Below are 25098 nucleotides of genomic sequence, written 5' to 3'. Positions count from 1 at the left end.
CTTAATTTAGTTTAACTTAATATTTAAATCATATTTTATTAATAATTTTATTTTCCAATACGAAGTTCTTTCAATTATATATTTCATTAAAAGTTGACTAGTTCATTTTAAAATATTACAGAGTTTTTAATCCTTAGAGCTAAAAAAAGCCTGAATGACCATAATTTGCCAGAGTTACTTAAACTTTACCTTACACAAACAAAATTATTACAAAATAAAATAAAAACAGAATATTTTATGTATCCCACACATACATAAGGTTATTACAATAAAAAAAAATTAAAAACATAACATTATTTTTTTTATACATAACTATATTTTAGTAAGTTTAAAATTTTTTATTGCCATATATCAAATTTCTTAAACTTCTTTCAAATAAAATATACTCATGTAAGTCTAGCTGAGAAGATTATGATAGTAATACATTTAATTATTTAATATTTATAACTAATGATAACTAATAGTTAATTTGAGTTACTAAAAATTGATTTATATTAGTTTAAATTATCAAATTTCGAGTGCATACACACGTTTAAATTGTATTACATACATAAATTACAAAACGTCTTTAATATTTTTAAGTCCAAAACTACAAGGCAATAAAAACTTATAAACCATATAACTTAAAATAAAACTGATATTTTTATATATTTTAAACTATTTTTTAAATCCAAAGTAACCTTTTAGGAGGCTGAAATAAAATAACTTAAGTGATTTAAATTAAATTGCATTTGTTCTTTTAATGAAACTACAAAACAAAATAAATAAGAAAATGTATAATAAAACATAAATATTAATTAACTCGGAATTTTCTAAAATAAAAAGAATATTCCTAGTTCTAACAGAAATAGTTAACGAGCCTGAGTTTTTAAGTAAACCTTAAAAAACCTTCCAAAAATTTAACATAATAGCAAATTTTAAACCAATTTAATCTAACATAAGTGTGTAGAAACCCTGCTCATGCCAAATGTAGATGTAAAGTATAGATGTTAATATACTTAACTTGTCAGGACTACTAGTCATAATTAACTACTCACTTATTTAATTCCTACCTTAAAAACCTAGATGCTAATTTGTACATGTCATACAAGACGATTTGAACAATGTATCTATTATAAAAACATCCACAATACACTACTACAGAACCTCTAAATCTGAAATATAAGTCACTTTTTAAAGTCAAGTGTATATATATAAAACTTAAGAACAGTTTAAGTTTAAATAGAACTACTTAAAATTTTAACTAACTTGAGAACTATAAAATATTTTAAAAAACTCTAGAACAAATCAATATTAAATTAAGTAATAATTCTTGTGCTAAATTTACAAAATAAACTAATAAATTCACATTCAGTATTTACAATATACTAAATACATAATTTTCAGTCTCTATGTATTATACAACAACTCTATCTCATGAGAATGATAATGTTTCCTGAGATACTTGCGTTCTGGTTTAATGATTTCGTGACACTCAACATTCAAAAAATAAATGAGCATATGAAAAATGCATTCCATTACATACACTACTTTTCAAATTTTTATATAGATATTTCCTAAATCAATAACTTAGCATTGTATTTTATTTCTTTAGCTTTTATGTATATTTAACTTTAAAACATCTAAATTGCCATTTGTTTACTTTAAAAGTAAAATAGATACTTGGCCTGCTTTTAGAATTTGATAAATTAGAATTTACAATAAAAATCTATTCTCATTTACCTCAGTTTTATCAAAATTTTTAATGAAGTATTTGAAAATATACTTTTTTTCATTTATAGTATAGTGCTTAATCACTTTTACTAATTAAGTTTAAAAGTCTCCGAAATGTTTTACTTTTAGGTATTAAACTACAGTATAGAATTTGAAAAATACATTGGCACATTTTTATATGTAAGTTGAATATAAATTAAACATAAGTTTTATAATCTTTATTGCAAACATTTTTATTTTATTTGATTATTAGTAATTAAGTTTTTTAATAAGTTGTTGCAATTTTAGTAAAAAATTAATCCTTTGAAAGACACCATTGCGAACAATTTTATATTTGTTATAAGAAATTTAAATTTAGAATGTTATAAAACAAGAAAAACCTTAATAGTTTTAAAAAAATACTGCAAAAAAGTTATAAGAAAAAAGGTTTTACAAAAGTTTTAGTTAGTAGAGTTTTCAAAATAGTTCAAGTCAAGTATTTCAGTTATGCCTGAATAAATGAGAATTTCTTTGGTTTCAAAGCATGATTTTGATCAGCAATGTTTATCACTTGTGTAATATTTTAGTTCAAATCCAATAAAATTTTTATACTTTAAACTTTACACAGACTATTTTGAGCTAGCTTGATTTAGTTAAATGCAATTCTAACTCGTTAAAACATTTCAAACAACCCTAAGATGACTTGAGTTAGTCAACCACGTGTCTAAACTGTATAAACATTTGAAACTAGCCTGATTTGATTGAACTAGTCAAATAACTTGAGTTAGTCAAACACCAGTCTGACTTTGTAAAATTTATATCTAGACTGGAATTAAAAATCTGAAAACTCAATTAGATACACTACAAACAGCACTAAGTTTACTACCTAAAAAACTTACCAAGTATTATAACAGTAATAAAGTTACAAACCTTCAAATATTTTGTTATTGTAATTGCATTAGAAAAATATAAAGCATTTATATCTTATTTAGCAATCAGACAAGCAAGTATTGTCTTGTTTAAACAAGAATATCGTATTTTTTATGTGTTTTTATAAGAAAGTAGTTTTACACCTTAAATTAAAAGTTAAGAAATTTTTGTATCACATATAATATCAAAAAATTGAAGTTGCAACATGAAACCAAGTGCTTTTGCTAAATAACATAAAAAAAAAACCTGCAAAGAATTACATTAACCAATAAATTTTAATTTTTTTCATTAGAAACTGTTAAGCTCTTCAAAATAGCTTTTCTATATTAAGTTTGCTTATTGAATAAAAAAAATTGAATGAACTTATTGAGAAAAAACTTTAAATAAGTTTTAAAAAAATTAAGACATGTTGAATAGATTCTGATAAAAAAAATATATTAAAACTACTTTTTATTCTCAACTCATTGAAAAACACAAACAGCCTAAATATAAAAATGTATATAAATATTTTACACGAAAAAATAACAGCTTATTATAATAATTTGAGTTATGTAAAGTAACAAAATAAGAGTTAGAAGATATCTTTTACTCTTAACTTCATTAGTTAATTTGTACTTATGTTTAGTTATCAATTACAACTTAAATACCAAGGTTTTGAGTGTTAGCATAATGTAATTTCAAGCCATAGTTTAAAAAAATTTATTTATGTTTAAAAAAAAAATTTGGAAATTAGAAAACTAAACACTGTTTCTTAAAGATACTTCTAAAAATAAAATTTTAATTACAAAAAATACTTTTAAAATATCTTACTAAGTTTTATATAACATTTTTTATTTAGAAATATGTTACTTTGATACAAGCATTATAAGAAATAAAAAGTATTCTTAAAGGTCATCTGATTTAAATATTTGCTGAGTCATCAATTTTTTTTTGTTTTTACCCTTATCTGTAACCCACATTACACAAATGTATATTATTACCAACAAATAATACTTTAAAATTTAAATCTAAAAACAATAAGAATAAAAGACTATTTCATTGCTGATTCAACAAATATTTAAATAAAACTAATTTTAAGAAAACTAGCTGTTAAAATTCATATTTTGCATTAAGTTGAACTACAAGTTTATACTACAATCAACGTATGTCTTTAAAAATAGGTTTTTCAAGTTGTTGAATGCTAACTTACAACTGCTGTTAATGTAAAATGTAAAGAGCAACGCTGATTAGTTTGTTTAAAAGTATATTTACACACCAGTTATATGAAAATTTTGTTTCTGAATTCAAGTACAAAATTTGAATACTGAATAAACGTTTGGTAATTTTTAGTTAAAGTGTAAAGCTGAAGTGGTTTTTGACTATACTTTTATTGCTATAATGGTAACTTTGCTTACATAATTTGTGATGATTATTGTTAAGTGGAAAATCTACTTTTATTAAGGTAATCTATATAAGGCCATATTAAGCATAGTTGTCATGCCAGACAAGCATTGGAGCACAATCTTTTTAAGGGTAAAATGGTCTATTCAGTATGCAAAAATTTTATATCTCGAGTAGTAGTAGGTCACATATGTTAAAGTTAAAAGTTATCTATCTTAATAAAACTAATATATATTTTTTTTTCGATTTAACACTTTATAGCACAAAATTCGAAGATTAGTAAACTAACTATTTTAAAGTTTGGTTAAAGTAAAGTATAATAAGTTATTACTAGAAAGATGTAAAAAAATAGAAATGACTCAATATCAGCTTACTAAAAATAATTTTGAGTACCTTATTATATTTAAAAACAGCATACAAGTTTATCTATTAGTACCTATATGTTAAATATATTATTACCTTACTTTCAGTAAATATTACTAAAAGTATAATTGATAAATAACAATTTATTGTTAGTACTAATAACAAAGTTTTCAAATTTTTAGTAAATTTAATAGTTTTTTTCTTTTACGTTGATTGGCTTCTAACGACATACTGGCGACCCTATTATGCCGGCTGCTTCTTTTAATTTCTACTTGAAATTTACTCCTAAAGAGAACTATAGTAACATAAGAAATGAGTGATGTTAAGATCATAATTTTTTATAAAAACAACATTTTTAATTCAAATCGCTACAATTAAACGGGAATTGTTTTTCTTTTGTACGTTAATTCTTTCTCGATTGCAGAAGTAGGGAGTAAAACTATTTCTTAAGTCCCATTCAAGACTAGTCTAAATCAAGTATCAGCAAACTGTGGCCCGCGAAGAGTAAAATTGCGTTTCGTGAAAGTAAATGAGGTGCGCAAAAACATATTTTCAAATAAACATTAGATAGTAAAACAAAACTTTAAATTTTTAACACATAAGTATATTTTAAAATACTAAAAACGAACCAAGGTAGTAAAGTTATTTTCAACAAGAAATAATTAAATTTTTTTTATAACAATTTTACAATTTAATAACAATATAACACTTTCCCGTATGAAATATAATCAACGACCATCAAGGAATTTAAAATATTCTGTATAAATTTTGGACATGACGTTAAACTGTTCTGGTGCATGACTCGATAACTAAAAAGTTTTTTTCATGATTCTGGTCCTTGGACCAAACATTTTGATTGGTTTTGTCGCCCAGTAAACAATATATATATATATATATAAATATAGATGTAGATGTTTTTGTGTTAAAACTTTATCTCGATTAACGGCGTTTCACTGCGCTCAATTAAATTTAAGAACAGATCTACGGAAACACAAAAGAGCTCTAATATATGTATAAGAATTTAAATGACTAAATAACCCTTTAAAAAATTTACATCTTTTTATAATTTGTAGCACTGCAGTAGTAAAAACTTCACCAAATTACAATTAGTTTCACTGATTCAGTGAGAATTACTCTATAGTTAGAAAAATACTATTTCTATAACCAGTAGTAGTTGCCATTTAATTTAAAAAAAATTTAAAATAAGATTTTGTTATCCTAATGATAGGTATATATTACTCTGAAAAGTCATTATATTAAAAAACTGAAAAAATTAATTTGCATAGTTATTTTTTATTTTATTATTTGTTAGCTAAATGGGATGCCAACACTACTAATACTAATTAAACTACGATTGTAAAGATAAATAAAGATTTGTTAATAGTTGCAAGTATGATTCTTTCTTGCACTGCCATTACTTTGTGCTTTCTTCTACAATTTCTTTAAAAGAACACTCCGATACAGAACCTATTTTTATCAACAGATCAAAATTTTTAGTATTAATTGGTTTGAGTTTAATTTCAAAATCAAAAATATACTGGTTTGGTTTTAGTTTAAACCTCTGAAAATTAAGGCTTTTTGCTTCTCCATTCTTTTGACTTGGATTGTAAATGTGTGGTAGAAGTATTTCATCGCTAAATTTAACATTTTGTTTTTCGTTATCAGCAGTATATACATTTAATGTGAATTCTTCGGCTTCGTGGGAATATGAAAAAATATTTATCATAAATTTCGACGCTTGCTTAATATCAACTTTGCAAGCATAATGAACTTCAGATAACTGCCTGTCATAACTTATCCGATTTAAGTTTGAACTAATTTTGTAAACCGATTTGTACATATTTTTTGAACACTGAGAATTGATAGATATACTTCTTTTTTCAAGCTGATCTAAAGTAATCCATAGTTCCCCATTTTTTCGATCAGCTTTTTTAGTAATTGAAAGAGGCAAGTTTGTATTAGTATTAAAAAACAAATAAGGATATACTAGTGGATCATAAAGCTTAATAGCTGTGTACTCTAAGCTATAGTCCATCACAACATAAGCATGTCCAGATTTATTAACATCTTCTGGTTTGTATATGAGATCAAGTTTTATTATCAGATTAACTGAACTTTTATTATCAGCTTCGTACTTTAAGTAATCCATTACATTTTGTTTTAAATCTGTTTGATTCCAAACATAGCAGCTTATCATGCAATCACTGAATAATGAAAATACAAAATCTGAAAACATTTGTTCACTATTGATGTAATTGTTGTTGCAAACTAGTTTCACTACAGCTTTTTCAAACAAAGAAGCTAAATAGAAACTATCATTATTTGCAGATCTTGCATAAACTAAAGAAGGTTTTTTACCGAACAAACGTTTATAAAATTAAGGTTTTATGAAAGGAAGTTTGTCATCAATTGTAACAATAATTTGATCTGCTTTGTAAAACATTTTAAAGTGAACTTTCATACCTTCACTTGTATGTTCAATCCTTGGAGCAATTTCAGATAAAAACTCTAGTCGTTGTGAAATAACAGCTAGTCGGCTATTAACCCACAGTTTCCTATATAACCTTGCTTAAAGTCAGTTAATGAAACTTGGTCAACATTAAGTAGACGACTTCTATTAGCTTTTGTCGTGCTTATAAACTTAATCCCACAATTTTTGTGTTTTTCAAGAACTTTAAACTCATCTTGTTGGTAGACATTTACTATGTTTTAAATTTTAAAGGTTACTGTGAAAAATTTAATATTTTATTATCAAATAATCTCCTAACTAACTTGATTAAACAAGAATTACAAATACAATTAATTAAGTTTTCTTTTAAGTTTAAGAATAAAAAGTATTGCAAAACTTTATATAAACATGAACAAGTACAAAATATGGACGGTAGCTAAACTATCACCAAGTCAGTGAAGTATCACATATTTTAATTGTGTAGTAACGGATATTTTATTTAATTGCTTTTAATAAAAAAAATAAAAATATAGTAAAAACAATTGACCACTTTACAAAAATGAAAAATGTAATAATAGGTTTTACAGCACCTAAATTTTAACAAAACTGTTGTTTTATTTGCTTAGTATATTATAATATCTCTAATATTAATATGCGCTATGTTTATCCAATGTGGAGTGAAATAGTTCACTAAAAAACAGCACAGTATTTACTTATTTTGACATATTAGTTTATGTAAAACAATACTTAGAAATACTACATTTTGATCAAATTTTATTCTAGTTAAATACAAAAAGAAAAATACTCTTTATTAAAGCTTTAGAAAAAAAAAAACTTTATTATTTATAAGCTTTTAGAATGGAAATGTTTCAGGTGCGTTTTTGTAAAGAGTATTTTTATAGCCAATAAAAGTGTTTTTATAGCCACATAAAAATAACATTCACAAAAATTATCTTAGAATTTAATTTTCTACCTGTAGGTTATAATAAACTTGATTAGGTTATCAACTATAAATGACCACACCTTACCTAAATCCTTTGTGTACAAACAACGACAAATTTGTATAACATGTGACTTTGTAAGGTTATAGTGTATTGTACAACCATACTAAATATCATTGAATATTTAAAACTAAATGATATGTAAAGGTATTCAATAGTACTTACAAAAACTAGGCAGTACTTTTTAAATTTTTTTTATATAGTACATACCAAACACATTAATATAAAGAACATCAAACTTTAGAAAATACTTTAACGTGGTTAAACTGTTACACCAGAAATACAATGTAATAGTAATGAACTAAATTAATAAATAAATACTTGGAATTCAAATCAAAAAATTAGAAGTAATAAACTTTGTAAAAAATAAAAATAAATAAAATTTATCACAATTAATATCATATCTGGAACTCAATTTGTAAGGTATTGACTAGATTTTCAATCAGTCACACTGTGGCAAGTTTATATAGCTATATCTTAAAATGTAAACTTTCTTAATATAAAATTGCTTTGGTTGATTTTATAATATTTGATGTTCAACTAAATGGAACAGCAGTAAATTTGGCATTCCATTACAATTGTTCTTCTTGCCATTTTCAGAGAGAATATCACTTTACCCTTCCTCTCTCTTATTGCTCGAAAAAATCTAATTTCACTCTTCTTCTTAATTTTTGCTAGGAGAATGATGATGAAAAGTAATTTTTATTGTCAAACAGTGCAACTTCCCCTAATTCTTAAAAAAAAAAACGGGAAAAAATATTTAAAAAACATATATAATTATACACTAGTTTTAAAACTGATAAATAGGAAATATTTTTGTTGTCAGTATAAAAAAATGAAAATTGTTTTAAAACTCTTACATTTTGACAAGTAAATAGTACTCAAAATTCTGAAAGTTTTTTTTTAGAAAATCTTCTTAACAAAAATCTTTAATAACTAGGCAAAACAATTACATCAGCATTATAAGGAATACATTATTTTAACTAAGAGTATCACTCCATTATAATGCCTATGCAAACCTTCATTATACAAATTTCTAAAACTTTTCATCATGTTACTGGTCGTTGCTGTTTTAATAAACATTGTCTTATTCTATAATGCTATTATAACTTAAGATTCTTACAAAACTTTACATGATATACTGTGACTCAAACTTAATCACCATTTTTTTGTGACCTTTTTGTACTTATACATTGTCAAATTTCTTTGGAGGTTTTTTAACTAATATATTGTCCGTTTTATAGTGACTTTCTTGACTTGAAATTTGTCAGTTCTATTTTAACTTTGTGGACTTATTTTGTGACAAGATTTTTTGTTGTTTACATTTTGTTACCCTTTGGTATATTTATCAAGACCTTTTATTGCATGATGGTTTTTCAACCCGCTATGTATTTTTGGTTAAAGCTCAAGGGCTTTTAAAATGTCAGTTAGTGAAAGTGAGTTTTGCTGCTTAAAAATTAAAAACAATTTTTATTGTAAAATTTCTATAAACTACTGTAAAATAAAATGGAATAAAATAAAAATGTCAGATATATAAGGTTTTGAGAAAAGTTTTTGGTGAATTGTGTTTTAAAAAGAAAAATTTATATAGTACAACTGAAATTTTTTGGGTAAAATGTTGTCTTGGTCTTAATTAACTGTTACCTAAAGGACTAGTAAATCTTTACCTTTAGGACACAGTTATGGTTACAGTGTAGTTTACAGCCACGTTAAGTATCATAATGGAACTTAAACTAAACTTAGAATTAAGTGATACTCAAATGTATTCCATACTGCTTATAGTTCTAGGAACGATTAACGTTGTTATACTTTATATCAAAAACATATCATACACTAAAAAATAAAGAATGTTATACTTTTGGAAAAACTTTAAATATGGCCAAAACTTTTACACAAGAACTAAATCTTACATTAATATATTATAACAATGTAAACTTAAACTAAGAATTAACTACATTGTATTTAAATGAAAAGTCAAATATAAGTAGTAAACATTATTTGAAATACTTTTTTTCAACAAAAAGTTTAATAAAATAAAAATATATTTCTGGAACTCAATCTTGAAGGTCTTGAAAAGGATATTATTGCAATCAAAATGTGGCAAGTTTATATAGCTATAGCTTAAAAGTATAAACTTTCCTTAGATCAACTTGTTTTCTAGTTGAATTACTTCATAATGTTTCAAAATTAACTAAATGAAACAGCAGTAATAATAGTATTTCATTACAACTTGTTAACAACTCTTAAAATGATGAACTTAATGTTTAAAAACTTTAAAAATTAAAAAAAAGCTGTATAAAACCATTATAAAGCAAAGAGTTTTCGTAGGGAAAAGTTTTTTTTTATAGCTGTACAATTTTTCATATAAGAATAAATTGTTAATTAGATAAGTAGAAAAATACTATGATTTTATATAGTTGATAATGACAGTCAAAATTATTAATATAAAATCTTTATTTTTTTTCTCCCAGTTTATAAAGCCTAGAAATTAAGAAAAAGACATTTGAAATAACTTAAAGATTTAATTCATAGTTTCTTTTTGAATTTTAAACTAATTAAAAATAATACTAAAGAATGAGTTACAAAAAAAATTCATTTTACTTTTTTCAGTTCTACTTATTTTTCTGCATCTATAACAAAAAACTAAATGTAAAGTTCAAAGTTTTATAGCATAAAATTTAAAAAGAGTTTTATAACATCTATGGTTTTATACAGGTAGAAATTACAAACCAGGGAATACTATTTTGTATAACTAAACTTTGTAAATATTTAGATTTGAAAATGTCAAATTAAAATATTTTTTTTAATTTTTATCTTTTTCAAATAACTTTAATATAACTAAAACATTGTTATTGAAGCATATTGTTTTAAGTTTTAACTAGCTACAAATAAATAAGATATACCTATATTTTATATGACTACAATTTCTAGTTTGTTAAATACTATTCTACTTACTGCTGTAAATGTAAAACTTAACATAAATAATTTGTTTCAAGATTTTAAATACTCTACTTATAAATTCATTGAACAATACTTTAGTCACAAGCAGTGCTGCCAAAATAATTAAAAAAAAATTGCATTCTGAATAAACCTTAGTTTATTTTAATTAAAAACGTAGAGCTCGGGTATTTTTCGCTATACGATTATCGCCTTAATGACAACTAAGCTTAATTTAGATCTGTAGCAGAGTTGTCAATATGCTAGTTGTTGCTCTGTGAATTGCTCAAAGAAGTGTAAAAAAACTTTTTAAAAATTAAGTTTTACGCAATAGTAAGTAAACCAGTTTTCTAATGAGTATAATATGTAGTGTTCACAACTTTTTGCAAAAAATACTTTCAATAAGATTATCTCTGTTTGATAGTATGGAGCTTAGTTGCCTAATTTCAAAAAGAAAATTGCAACATAGTTACTTGAGAAATGACGTTTTAAGAAAAAGCAAACTAAAGTCATATTAAATTTTGTGTTTTTTTATTTCTAGCATTTAGGTATTACGGCAAATTTTATATACGCACAGAAAATGTAACAATATTTAAAAAAATATTTATTTTCAAAACCAAGATACTTAAAAAAAAGTGAAGTATATGTATTTGATTCTTCTATTAACTTTTCATGGTTTACATTTGATATAGTTTATTTTACTGTGTAAGAATAGAACTAATCTAAAATCAATGATTCAATGTAGTTATAAATAAAGCACTTTTAACTTAAAAAAATCAAAACATTGTATTAACATGATTTACTATATATATATCTAAAGCAGGGTTTTTCAAAGTTGGGCATGTGCGTCCCTTGGTAGCTATGATCAGTGAAGGGGCTACATGGGACTATGAAGTCATAACTTAAAACATGTATTAGATATTCTGGAGTTGATAATGAAGACCAAAAAAAGGTCTTGTACTTTTAATAGTCTTTTTGAGAGGGGCCATAAATTTTTTAATTACTTAACAGGGGGCTTTTGAAATAAATTTAAGGAAATCCTGCTTTAAAGTATAATTTTATAGCAGATAATTTTCTATATTATTTTATAATAACGGATATAGTATAAAACATTTTATCAAGACGTTCTCAGAGAAACGTTTTCTTTCAAAATTGTAATTCACATGGGATTGAGTGATAAGATAGTAATCTATAGACGGAATTACCAAACGATTTTAGAAACAATTGTTAAGGTACAAATTTAAACTGATAATGCATTTTTAAAAATAATATTTAAATTCATGAAACATAAAAAAGTTGCTTTTGATTTTGGGGTAAACTTATAATATATTTATGATTTAGAAGAATCCTTACTAATAATGTTATTTTAATTTTAATGTTTATTTTACTTCATAACAGAATTTGCTCTTAATCAATTGCATAAAAGGTATTAATTATTAAAGATTTGTTTAAACTTTTGTTTAGACAAATTTTGTTATAGAAATTTATTGTTTTATTAGTCTCTATAATGTTTTATAGTTAAACGTGTTAATCTGTTAGTTTCAATAAACATAGTATTTTTTTTTTAATTTATTTCTATTTGTTTTTTAAACATAGGCATACAACTATTGTTTTGTCTATTATATCTAGTATGAAAACTTTTTATTATTATTTATAAAAATTTTGAGATTATTTTTGGAAAAACTATTTAAATGGTATACTAGCTTACTCTCAGTAATTAGCATGAAAAAAATTTCCAACCCAATGTATGATTTATTTAAAAAAAAATAAAATCAAAACTTTCCTTATTTTTTAAACATAGGTTTTGTTCAACTTAAAATTTTATTACACTAAAATTACTTGTTGTTACTGTTTCAAAATAAGTATTAAAGTAACCATACTTTCTATTTCGATATTTTCATTTTAATAAAAATCATTAAGCATTTGAATCTATGTAAATTTAAGTATTGCCTTTGAGACTACCGTTTAAAAATAAACTTAAGTCTTGTTTTAAAAGCTACTATAAACATAAAATAAAAGCATAACATTTTTAAAGACTATATGTAAATCATATTTACGATGTAAAATAATATACTAAATTGAATTACAATGTGAAATATTATCAAAATTTAAAATAATTTTATAATCATGAACTAAAACAAGGTGTTAACCTTATAGTAAATAAACGTACTGTAGACAAAAGCTGTAAGATGTTTGTTTGAAGTAAATTTAAGCTTGATATAGGGTTGCGACAAACACACTTTTTTGAGGAAAGTTGGAGTGCATTTTTAAATAAAACAAATATTTTTATCAAAGTTACATGATACTTAATTACGAGAATTTCTAAATTTACTAATTTTAATAGCAATTTTAAGACTCCTTCTTAATTTTATGTCGACACAGTATTGGGTCCTTGAACAAAACAACTTTGAGCAATTTCTTTTTTGTTCAGTAAACCCCTTTTTTGTTCAGTTTTTTTTTAAACTACAAAAGAGTTCATGACAAGTTACGGGTAAATTTCGTAGCTTACAAAATTTGTTAAACTAAAATTCATTAATATAAATAGTATTTTGTGTCTTAGTAAAACTTTGTAAAAATTAAATTGCTTGGAAAAATGCTTTCATAACAAGACTAGCACTTTTTTAGCATAATTCTAACCCTTAGTCAAATTGGCGTAAGTAATTTATTAAATCTTTGAGTTAACAAACAATTTTGGTAAGTACTACGGCTTTAATACCTTATATTGTAAACTGTAAATTATGTACATGCATATTATGTTGCAAGTGTTTAAATATAGTGTTTAAAAACTATCAAAAACTTTCTTACAACAGTGAAAAGTTGGTATTGAATAAACGTTTGATAGCTTAAGTATGCTAATTTACTTTAATTATCTTGATTCAAATCGGAACTAAAAATTTTAAATCATCAAGGAGCAAAATTACCAAATATTTACAATAAATACATTTTTACTTAATATAATAAAAAAAGCGCATGTTATCTTCACAGACATAAGGTATAAAGTAAAGCTCTAACAAAGTTTTTAACAACTAGTAATCATAAAAACATTATGTATTAGAAATTAACAAAGCAATAAATTACACTGTTATTGTTGATTGCTAGAAAACTATAAAAAATTTTATAGAACGTTGATCAAAAATCGTATTATTTTGCTATGTAAGATTAAACTAAAATGAGTAAATTTCTTTTTACTGATTTTATTTTTTTATGTTTTAAAAAAATGAGGACAAAAACAAAATGCATGCAAATAGATTTAGATTTTTCATTTATGGTTCAGATTTAAAATAAATTTGTCGCAGTTTTAAGTACAAATTAGCTATTACAATTAAGATAATCTAATCAAAATATTTTCAAGTTTGTGTAAATAGATACTATTATTAAATGAATTTTGATAATAAATAACCTAAATTGTTTGATATACTTTAGTTTAAGAAAATTTTTGAGTACATTATTACCTTATCTAGTTTCATGTTTCAAGTAAAAAAAATAAGTTTATCTAAGGTATTTAAGAATAAACAAAATAATTATAATAAACTATTTGATTACTGTACAAAATATAAGTTTTGTAACGTTGAAATTTAAAATATGAAAACTATAAGCGTTTATTTTAAACATAAGTAAATTAAAGTTTGTTTGTAAGCGCTAAACATAAATTTATGATCACACAGGTTGGATCATCACAGTCTTAGTTTTTTTTATTTAAATGTGATAAAAATAAAAAAAAACTAACAACTAAAAGCTTTTTTTATTCTAAAATAAAAGTATATTTTTAATAATGTCATCGTTTTGAAAAATTTTGTTACTATTCAATACATAAAATTTACAGTAACAGCTGCTAATTTTAGCTTGACGTAGCTCTTAGTCAGAATTTGGGAAATTATCGCTACTTTAGGTCCAAACTTGTCTACAAAAGGGCGTTAATTTGAAAGCAGCAATACAATAGGGTTAATAAAATGAAAATAAGGGTGCTATCTATTTAATGTAGGTAAGTATTTTTAAATATCGACCATTAGGGAGTTTGTAATATCTTGTGAACTTATATATTTTTATATTTTTAATTTTTAAGAAAACTCATGTCTTTATAGAGTAGCATTTAGTAATACGTCAAACCTTTCCAAAAAAAGCATGTAGTATTAATATTTTTATCACTTTTGCACAAGATCCAGGTAATATTCAGTGGTTAAAATGAATAAAAAAGCTAACAAAAATACTGTAATTTTTAAAACAAAAAACAAAAAATTTCTCTTAGTTTTACGTAGTAAAATTTTAATCACCTAATATAATCACATAAATATGTTTAAAGATAAAGGAAGAAAGTAGCTATATTCTTTCTGTTATTTTCATACTAAAATAATGCAATTGCTCGATAAAAAAAATTAGTACTAATGTTGTAGCATTAACCTTTTAAATGTTTGTATACATATTTCCTCATCTCCAGTTGCGTCTTTCACTATAATTTCTTCAAAATTACTTTCTGAAGTAGAACCTATTTTGAGCCAAAAGTCAACTTTTTCGGTTTTTATATTTTTTAATACATACTCAAACTGAAAAATGTATTTGTTTGGTTTTAGCTTAAATCTCTGGTAATAAAGACTTTTTGCTTCTCCGTTTAGTTGAGTTGAGCTGAATAGAAGTGGTCGAAGTATTTCATTGTTTATCCTAATCTTTTGCTTTTCTGTATCATCAGTCAATATTTTAAATGTAAAGCTCGAAGTTTGATGATTAAATGATGAAAAATTAATCATAATTGTCGATGCTTCTTTTATATTAGCTTTACAGCTATATTTAACTTTAGAGTATTCCAAATCATAGTTTCTTTGTTTTAAATGTTTATTAGTTTCAAAAATTGATTTGTACATGCTTTTTGAACACAAAGAGTTTATACAAACTAATCTTTTTTCGAGCTGATCTAAAGTGACCCATAGTTCCCCTTTATTCTTATCAGCATTTTTAGTAATTAAATAAGGCAATTTTTTTGCACAATAACTTTCTGCACAATAACTATCAAGCTTTGGATTATAAAGCTTGATAGCTTTGAGTTCTACATTATAGTCCATCACAACAAAAGCATGTCCAAATTTATCGATTTCTTCTGATTTGTAAATAAGATCAGGATGTATATTCATTACAACAGAGCTTTTATTATCAACTTCAAACTTTAGGTAATCTATAACATTCTGTTTTGAATCAGTTATTGTCCAAAGACAGCAGCTAGTCATACAATCACTTAATGAAGAAAATAAAAATGTTGGATCTATTCCGACACTATGGTCGTATGATTTATAGCAAGCTTGTTTAACAACAGCTTTTTCAAACAACGAAGCTAAATATAAGTTATCATTTTGGGCAGACTTCGCATATATTAAAGAAAACTTATCATCAGACAAATTACGAATAAAGGGCAGTTTATCATCTATTATGACAGTTATTGGCTTTCCTTTGAAAAACATTTTAAAATGAATTTTTATTCCTTCAGTCGTATGTTCAATATTTGGAGAAATTTCAGATAAAAATTCAGGCCGTTGTGAAATAGCAGCTAGTACAGCTATCAACCCACAGTTTCCTATATCACCTTGCTTAAAGTCGCTTAATGAAACGTTTTTAATTTTAAGTAAGGCGTTTTTGTTAATGCTAGTTGCATTTATAAACTTTATTTCATATTTCCATGTTTTTTAACAACTTTAAATTGATCTTTTTCACATAAAGTGTTCATGTTTTTCTTGAAAAATTTCTGTGAGTATTTTAAATGTTAAAATTTATAAAGTTTACTAAGTGATTTTATTTATAAACGTATATTAAGCACTTATAAAAAAGAGTACATATTTTTACAAGGTTAAAATTAAACTTTTTAAATACACTTTAATTACTGTTCGATTCACAGTAAAAAAAAACTTCTACAAAAAATTAACTTTAAAAAAATTGTTTTTATGGTACAACCACTGTATTAAAAAGTTATGTTGAGAATAATTTTAATTAGCTGTATTTTTACAAAAGCACAAGTAAAATTTATATGATTGTTTATACAAGATTTTATTTTAAGTTAAAATCTTTTCTGTTGTGTTTTTAATTTTCTTGTGTATTATTTTAATATCAAACTAAAGTTTCATTACTTATTGTCTAAATAAATATTTATGAATAAAAACAAAGGCCCTTGGCATCTTTAATTTGGGTAGTACACAATTGACTTGCTTTTAATGTAGCAATTTAAAATAGTATTATTATTTTTAAAAAGCATCTTTATATAATTATGCACTTTTAACATTAATATTTTTATTTAAGGAAAAATTTACTTAATATTTAACTATACTTTGGTGATAAAAATCTTATATAGCTACATATTTTAAGCTGTTACTCTTAGTTATTTTACATACAAAATATATAATCCTGCCTTTTTAGTTATATGTTTACAATAATCCTGATTAAAGTCCCGAATTAGTTTTGTTTAGAAAATTAATAGGACTTAAGACTTTTTTAAAAAGCCTTTTATAAACTTTGTCAAAGTTGACCCTCTTGAAACAAGACTATTTGAGACAATTATACAGATGTAGTAAATGAAAAAAATGTATAAAAAATTCATAATAATAATTAAATATCAAAGAAGACAAAAAACTAAAAAAAAAGAATAATCAAGTAGAAACGAATTTTAAAAAGTTAATTTATTTTCTCAAAAGGTTTAAAAAAATATTAATTTTTCACAAAAAAAAATTTGAAATCTTGTGTTTTCAAAATAGCCTGAATATTTCAAACTTAGTTTGCTTGTAATGGTATACCCAATAATTTCTGTATTTTTTTACAAGAACTTTTTTTGAGAAATTTTAAAGGTTCATTAGAAAGTCTGCATAGTGATCGATTAAAAGTAAAAAAAAAAAATTATTTTCTGCACTAACCATTAATATTTTTGCTTTTTTAGTTTTCTAAAGATTTTTCATATTTTGAGCTCAACTGATTAAAATTTATAAAATTAACTTAAAAGTGAACAATTTTATCAATTGGACAATGAAAGATTTATCAAAAAAATATACTTAAAACCTTAGAAATTTCCAATTAGTTTCTAATAATTCTTAAGATATTTCAAATTATCATAAGTCAGCCTTTTTATTATGACTGTAAACTACTCTTTACCATAAAAAATATATAGATGGTTTTAATGAATTGTTTTAACATAGTACTCACTTATGCAGCTTTTGGTTTTTTTTTTTAATTATCTTGAATAGTTTTAATTGACTTAATTTACAAAATATAAGTCTATTCTGCAGATGATTTTAAAATACAATTGGTGTGTTTTGTAAGTGGGTAGCTACTAACCAATATACATATTCCACGTATATTAAATCTGATGAGATATATTCTAAACCAGTGGTCATCAAGCTAAATAAAAATTGTGCATCAAAAATTGCAAAAGAAAATATGTGCACCCTCTGAGTTTGAGTTTCCTGAAATTTGTCCACAATATCTAGCACAAGTTTCTAAAATCCTAAAATCTTTTTTTTTGCTTTTCATCCAGCACTCAAGAATATTTAGTGTAAGTTTTTCATGCACACTAATATAAATTTAAAAACACTAGTTTGCATCAGTGTACACTTGGACGACCATTCTATTAAACCATAACGAAGTTTTATAGATAAATAAAACATCAATATATCTCTTACACAATAAGCAAATATAATTTTTATATATGATAAGGTATTTTATGCTTAACAATATTTAAATATGCAGTGAGGATTTATTTTTTTTAAGTTGAAAAAGCCTGTAAAAAAAAAGTTCTAAATGAAAAGTATACCTAAGAGTTAGAAAACAAACCTTCATTTTTTAAATAACATCCACAGTAAATAATTATCATGAAAAATATGATATTTATAATTATTCAATGATTCTTTCTAAAAAAAATATGTATTAAATTTGCAATAATTTTGCAATCTCTTTTTTTAAGATTTGATAGGATTTTTTAATACCTACAAATCAATATACGAATACTTTATAAATTTCCTATAACTATGCTACTATATATTTTTGATCTAAGGGAAAAATCTAAGATAATTTAACGCTTATTAATAAGCAAAAAATAACTATAGTTATAAGTTTTGTTCAAAAGGGATAACTGCTGATCAATAACCAAACAATGTTATAAGAAACAATAAAAACTTGAAATATACATTCTATTATAGTTATTAAATTTATCATAAACTGAAGGTTACGTATTCGAAAAATTGAATGAATTTATTTTAATGAAGGTTTTTTTTTCCTCTTTAAATTACTTTCTAATATACTAAAAAAATGTAAGTATTAGATTTAATCAAAAACATGTTTACTTGTCAAACCTAAAACTAGATTGAGGTTTAGAACACACAGAAGATGATGGTGCAGCAAAATAGTTCCTTGCAAAGCCAGCAAGATTTGGGTATTTTGTCAAGTTCTAGTTCAACCAGTTTGAAAATTTTTAGTTTAAAAAAAAAAGTTCTACCAGATTTTTAAAAATCTTAAAACTACCCTGAGATAGCTATAAAAAAATAAACTACCCTAAGTCACCCTGAATTTTGCAACAAAAAACAAATACCCTAAGTTTCCCTGAATCTACCAGAGTTTATCTAATATTTTATTAATTGATATCATATCCTATAATAACAAAGGCTAACATGCAAATTATTTTTAAGTACGTAGGTTTCGTAAACTATACCTCGGCACAAAAAACAATATAAAATTACCCATGTCATTAATTCAAAGCTTTTTTTTGAAAGATTAATAACAATTAGAGATCTTTAATTATTGCTAAAGAGAATGATATAACTTAAATTATTTTGAAAAATTGTTTTCATAACAGTCTTTTACTTCAATAAATAGTACATCAAATTAAACAAAAAAACATAGGAAATTAACAAAGACTTTATTTTATGTTTGAAAACTTTCTCTTTTCTTTCTCTTTCTTTCGAAAAATCTTTTTCTTTCTTATAAAATACTGAAATGTTAAAAGTTATAACATACATGTCATAAATAATAATTGTCAATTGAATAAATAATAGAACATTAACATAGAAGTATAAAGCTAAAAGTATGCAAGCATCTGCTTTAATGTTACATCTTTTGTTGCATTTTTTTCCATGTGTAATTAATTGACTTTTATATGGAAAATTAAAAACAAAACTTTACTATAACTGAGAATTTTATTCTAACTAACAGGCTTTTTCAAAAAAAAACACAATAACATGATAAATTTTAAAAATATTTAAATGCTATTAATTCTTGTCACAAGACATTTATGACACAATTAAATAAATAATCAGCAACATATAAATAGTGACTGGAAAACATATAAACTAAACAAAAGATATTTTAAATAATTACATAATCTTTGTAAACTAGACTTTCCTAATAAGACTCCAAAAACTTATCCATATAATATATGTCATAAATTTTCATTATAACCTTAATAGAGATGTTTAGAAAAAAAAATCCTAGTTAGGCCTAAGCTACACAGATAAGATTTAACTTAACTGAGGTGACCTGAGAAAAATCTTACTAAAATGAAAAGAAACAAGTTACCTACAAATATACTTATTTTTTATATTCTCGTAGGAGAAAAGCCAAAATGTTATTTGAGCCGAAATAGGATCAGGAGCAAACATAAAAAACTAAACAGGTGATTAATAAGTAAAAGGAGTTATCTAATAAGCTGAGACTAAATGCCTTGACTATGTATTAAATTCTATTTTAGGTCTAAAAAAAAAACTATTATAGTTTTTATACTGTCTGCAAAACTCTATATCAAAGCTGATACGCTGTATTGAACTGCTGCAAATTTTTCTGAATTGTTCATTGTTGAACGATGAATATTAAGAGAATATTTAGAGACTGTTACGGTTAGTTGCAGCGCAAGACAACAATGACCATATATGGAAGCAAACTCTTGAAGCACCCACACGAGCTAATGAATATCAAGGCTTATTTCTGATGCAAGAGTTTATCAAAACATAACAATACAGTTTTATGTGAGCTGTTAGTCAGTATGTTATATGTGCAGCTGGAAATAGTTACCATTGGAAACACTTTTAGTCGAACTTTTATATTTATAACTATAAGAATTGTCTAGTTTATTAACCTAAATAATTAAGTATTAGCTATGAATTTTGTATTGCGATAATATTTTAATTAATTTAATACGAAAGAAAGATTTAAAAGCATTTTTGATATCAGTATAAATAACTTTTGTAGACTTATTGCTTAAAAAAAAGACATGATGACAAAATACATTCTTTGATGAAATCAACAATTAGAACATGCTGCTAAATCAAAGGTTGACAAAAGATTAGAAACCTTGAAAACCTGGAATTTGAGAAATTTGAAACAAAAAACCTGGAAAAATTTAAATCTTAAACAAAAATTACTAAAAAATATGTAATTTTTAACAGTTTTTATATGTTAAGTAGAAAAATGTTGATATTATTTGACGCAAATAATCAACCATAAGAATAAATAAATTTTGTAATCATCAAAAAAATATTTAGTAAAAAATACATTTAAAGTATCTTTACAATATCATTTCAATGTTTTTTTTTTACTTTTTAATACAGTTTTTTATCTTAAACTTAATTTAAACTAAAAATGTACCCAAAAATATGTACTTTTAAAAACCTAGAGGAAATTTAAAAAACCAGGAGGAAATTTGCAAAATGACTGGTAACCTTGTAAAATCTTTCTACTTACAGTGAGGTAAGCAATTCTGAACCTTTTATATGTAAAAGAGTCTACTAAATTTAATAAATTTTTAGTTTAATAATGTACTTTGATTTTAATTTAAACTTTAGTCCTAATTTAGTCCTAAAACCTTGAAAAACCAGGAAATTGATAATTTAGGCATAAATAACCTTCAAAAAATCAAGGGTTAACAAACAGTTGTCTGCGAAGGGTAAAAGTGCGGCCCGCGGAAGATAATTGAAGCGGCAAAAAAAAAGTTTTTAAATATACATTAGATATTCAGTGGTTGATTTAACGAACATTAAATATCTTTAGCTATGTTAAGCTTACATTGGATATTTCATAGGGTATGTACTGATAAAACTACAACTAAAGCCTGCTGATGTTTTTATCTTTAAATTTGACCCTCGACCACTAGCTGCCTATTTTTTCAGCTACCACATTTACCTGATATTAGTTTATTTAAAGATAATTAACGAATAATACGAAGCAATTAAAAAGACTTAGATGTTTTAAGAAGAATTTAAAACTTATAATATTTTTTTGAACTTTATTACTGATTGCTTTAATAACTACTTCAAAATTAAATAAATAATATTTTTAAGTTTAAAAACACTTGTCTGTTGTTCTATACAAAATCAATGACAACGTTTTCTTTATTAGATCTTTAAGAAATTCTTAAATTACGTCAATAATTTTTTTTATTTGAAGAAAGAAATTGTAATGTTATTTTTTTTTATTAAGCAGGAAAGAAAAGAGATGCCAATATTAGAAAACAAATTAAGTAAATTATGTTAATATGAAAGAAAAATTATCCTTCAAATAACTATTAAAATATTTCTACACAATTCCAACAATTTAGTGTTCTTTCCTTTAATCTTGAAAGACACATTCGGAAACAGAACCTATTTTTAATAGGAGGTAAAAATATTTAGTATTTACTTCTTCGAATTTAGTTTCGAACTGAAAAGTATACTTGTTTGGTTTTAGTCTAAACCTTCTGTAATAATGACTTTTCGCTTCGCCCTCGTTTTGAATTTCTTTGTAAAGATTTAGTTGAGGTATTTCATCTTTTAATATAACGTTTTCTTTTTCGTTATCAACAGTATATACACTTAATAAGAAATCTTTGACTTGGTGTATATATGAAGACAAATTTATCATAAACATCGACGCTTGCTTTATATAAACTTCGCATGCATATATAACTGTAGAGTAGTGTTTGTCAGTAATATTGGGTTTTAGAATTTTATTAACTTGAAAAATTGACTTGTACATGTTTTTTGAACACAAAGAATTGATAAGTACTCTTCTGTTTTTAAGTTGATCTAAAGTAATCCATAGTTCCCCTTTCTTTGGATCTGCTTTTTCAGTAATTGAATGAGGTAAGTTTTTACTTGAACCAAAAGTCCTTGTACAAAAGTTTTGATTATATAGCTTGATAGCTTTGTGTTCTAAACTATAATCCATCACAACATAAGCATGGCCAGGTTTAAAAATATCTTCCGACTTGTAAATCATATAAGGTAGTATAGTCAGAACAACAGAGCTTTTATTATCGATTTCGAACTTTAAGAAATCTATAACTTTTTGTTTCGAATCTGTTTTACACACATCATAGCAGCTAGTCATACAATTACTGAATAATGAAAATATAAAAGTTGGAAGTATACCTTCAGTATTTTGGTATAAGTTATTGCAAACTAGTTTTACTACAGCTTTTTCAAACAGAGAAGCTAAAAAGAAATTTTCATTATTTGCAGATCTTGCATAGATTAAGGACAGTCTTTTACCGAACAAACGTTTGTAAAGTTTAGGTTTTATAAAGGGTAGTTTGTCATCTATTGTGACTATTGTTGGCTTCCCTTTATAAAACATGTTGAAATAAAGTATCATACCTTCTTTTGTGTGTTCAATTCTTGGAGCAATTTCAGATAAAAACTCAGGTCGTTGTGAAATAGCAGCTAGTGCAGCTATCAGCCCACAGTTTCCTATTTTTCCTTGTTTAAAGTCGCTTAAAGAGATTTGTTCCATGCTAAGTACACTTCTGTCCTTAAGTTCTGTCGCGCTTATAAATTTGATTCCACAATATTTATGTTTTTCAAGAAATTTAAACTCATTTTGTAAGTTAGTTTTTGCCATGTTTTAAATTTAATTAATTACTGTGATAATTTTTTTTTATTAACATTAAATAATTTAATAATTATTTGATTAAACAACTGAGATTACAAGAACAATTATTTGAAATTTACTGTTAGGGTAAAGTATAAAAAGTATTGCTAATACTTTATAGGAACATAAGTAAAATTATGGACAATTCTAAATTATCACTAAAGCATGAAAGTAGTATTACAGATTTTATTTTTGTTGAGGTTTCATATAGTTGCTTGAATAAAAAAGTTTTTGTTAAAAATTAAAAAAAAAAATTATTAAAAAACGAAGACTGTAATAGTATGTTTTGCAGCACCTAAACTGTTTTTTTTTTTGCATTGTATCTTCGTCTATCCTTATAAATAATATCCGCTCTGTTTCTTCAATGTGGAAAAAATTCACCATAAAACAGCGTATTTACTTATTTTGATATTTTAGTTGGTGTAAACAAACATTCAAGTACAGTAACCTCTCGCTTATTTACGCACATTGTGTCCACAGAAAAAGTGCGTAAAGATATGAGAGATGTAAAGATATGAGAGGTACCAAATATACTTACTGTAATGGCTGTTTTTTGATATTGCTTTTAGTTAAAAGCAGACTGGGGACTTTCCTATTTATAACAATTTCTTTACTTTATTTATAAATATGAAAACAAAAGATAAAACTATACATATATTAATAAAAAAAGGATTTAGATTTATTTCAAGAAATAATACTTGTAGAAAATTTTTACTACTGTTTATTTTTAGTAGATTTCATCTTAATCTTTATTTAAATGTGACTTATTTGATACTTAACATTTATATTCTAGTCTACTAAGCAACTTAAATTTAGAATTAAGCATTTGTTTACAACTAAGAAATAGTTTGGTGTATATATTAAAATTCCTGTTGCTTTATTTATATATAGGGCAAGAGTGCTGCACTATTTATTTGTATTTAAAACACTCATTGTTTAATTATACTTTCATTATTTAACACAGTCATACTTCTTTCAGAATTTTTATTTAATTTTTATTGTTAATATAAATTTTGATACTCTGAGGTATAACTAAATGTTTATTAATAAGTCAAGGAACATCAGTTTCCAAAGTCTAAAGATATGGAGAGGTGAAATAGTGTTTAAAAACATGTTTTAAAATAGAAATAAACAATTAACCTAATTTGTGTAATATTTAAAAAAAATTTTTGAATTTTTTAGAATTCTAAAATGCGTAACTAAACGTGAGTGCGTAACATCACGAGTGCGTAAAGATGTGAGAGGTTACTGTATACTACTTTTTGATCAGATTTCATTCTAATTAAACTACAAAAATAAAAGTAACCTTTATTAAAACTTCAGACCATCAAATATTTTATATTTAATAGACTTTTAAAATAAAATAATTTTAACTGCGTTTTTATAAAAATTATTTATAGCATAGTTTTTACATTAAGCAGTTTTGTAAACACATAAAAACAACATTTGTAAAGACATAAAAACTAGTTAGAATTCTGAATTTTGGAC

The sequence above is a fragment of the Thalia democratica genome, chromosome 5 (assembly GCF_965202585.1).
Source record: "Thalia democratica chromosome 5, ktThaDemo2.hap1.1, whole genome shotgun sequence".
NCBI lineage: Eukaryota > Metazoa > Chordata > Thaliacea > Salpida > Salpidae > Thalia > Thalia democratica.
The sequence above is the reverse complement of the archived record's forward strand: the minus strand, read 5'-3'. Positions refer to the sequence as shown.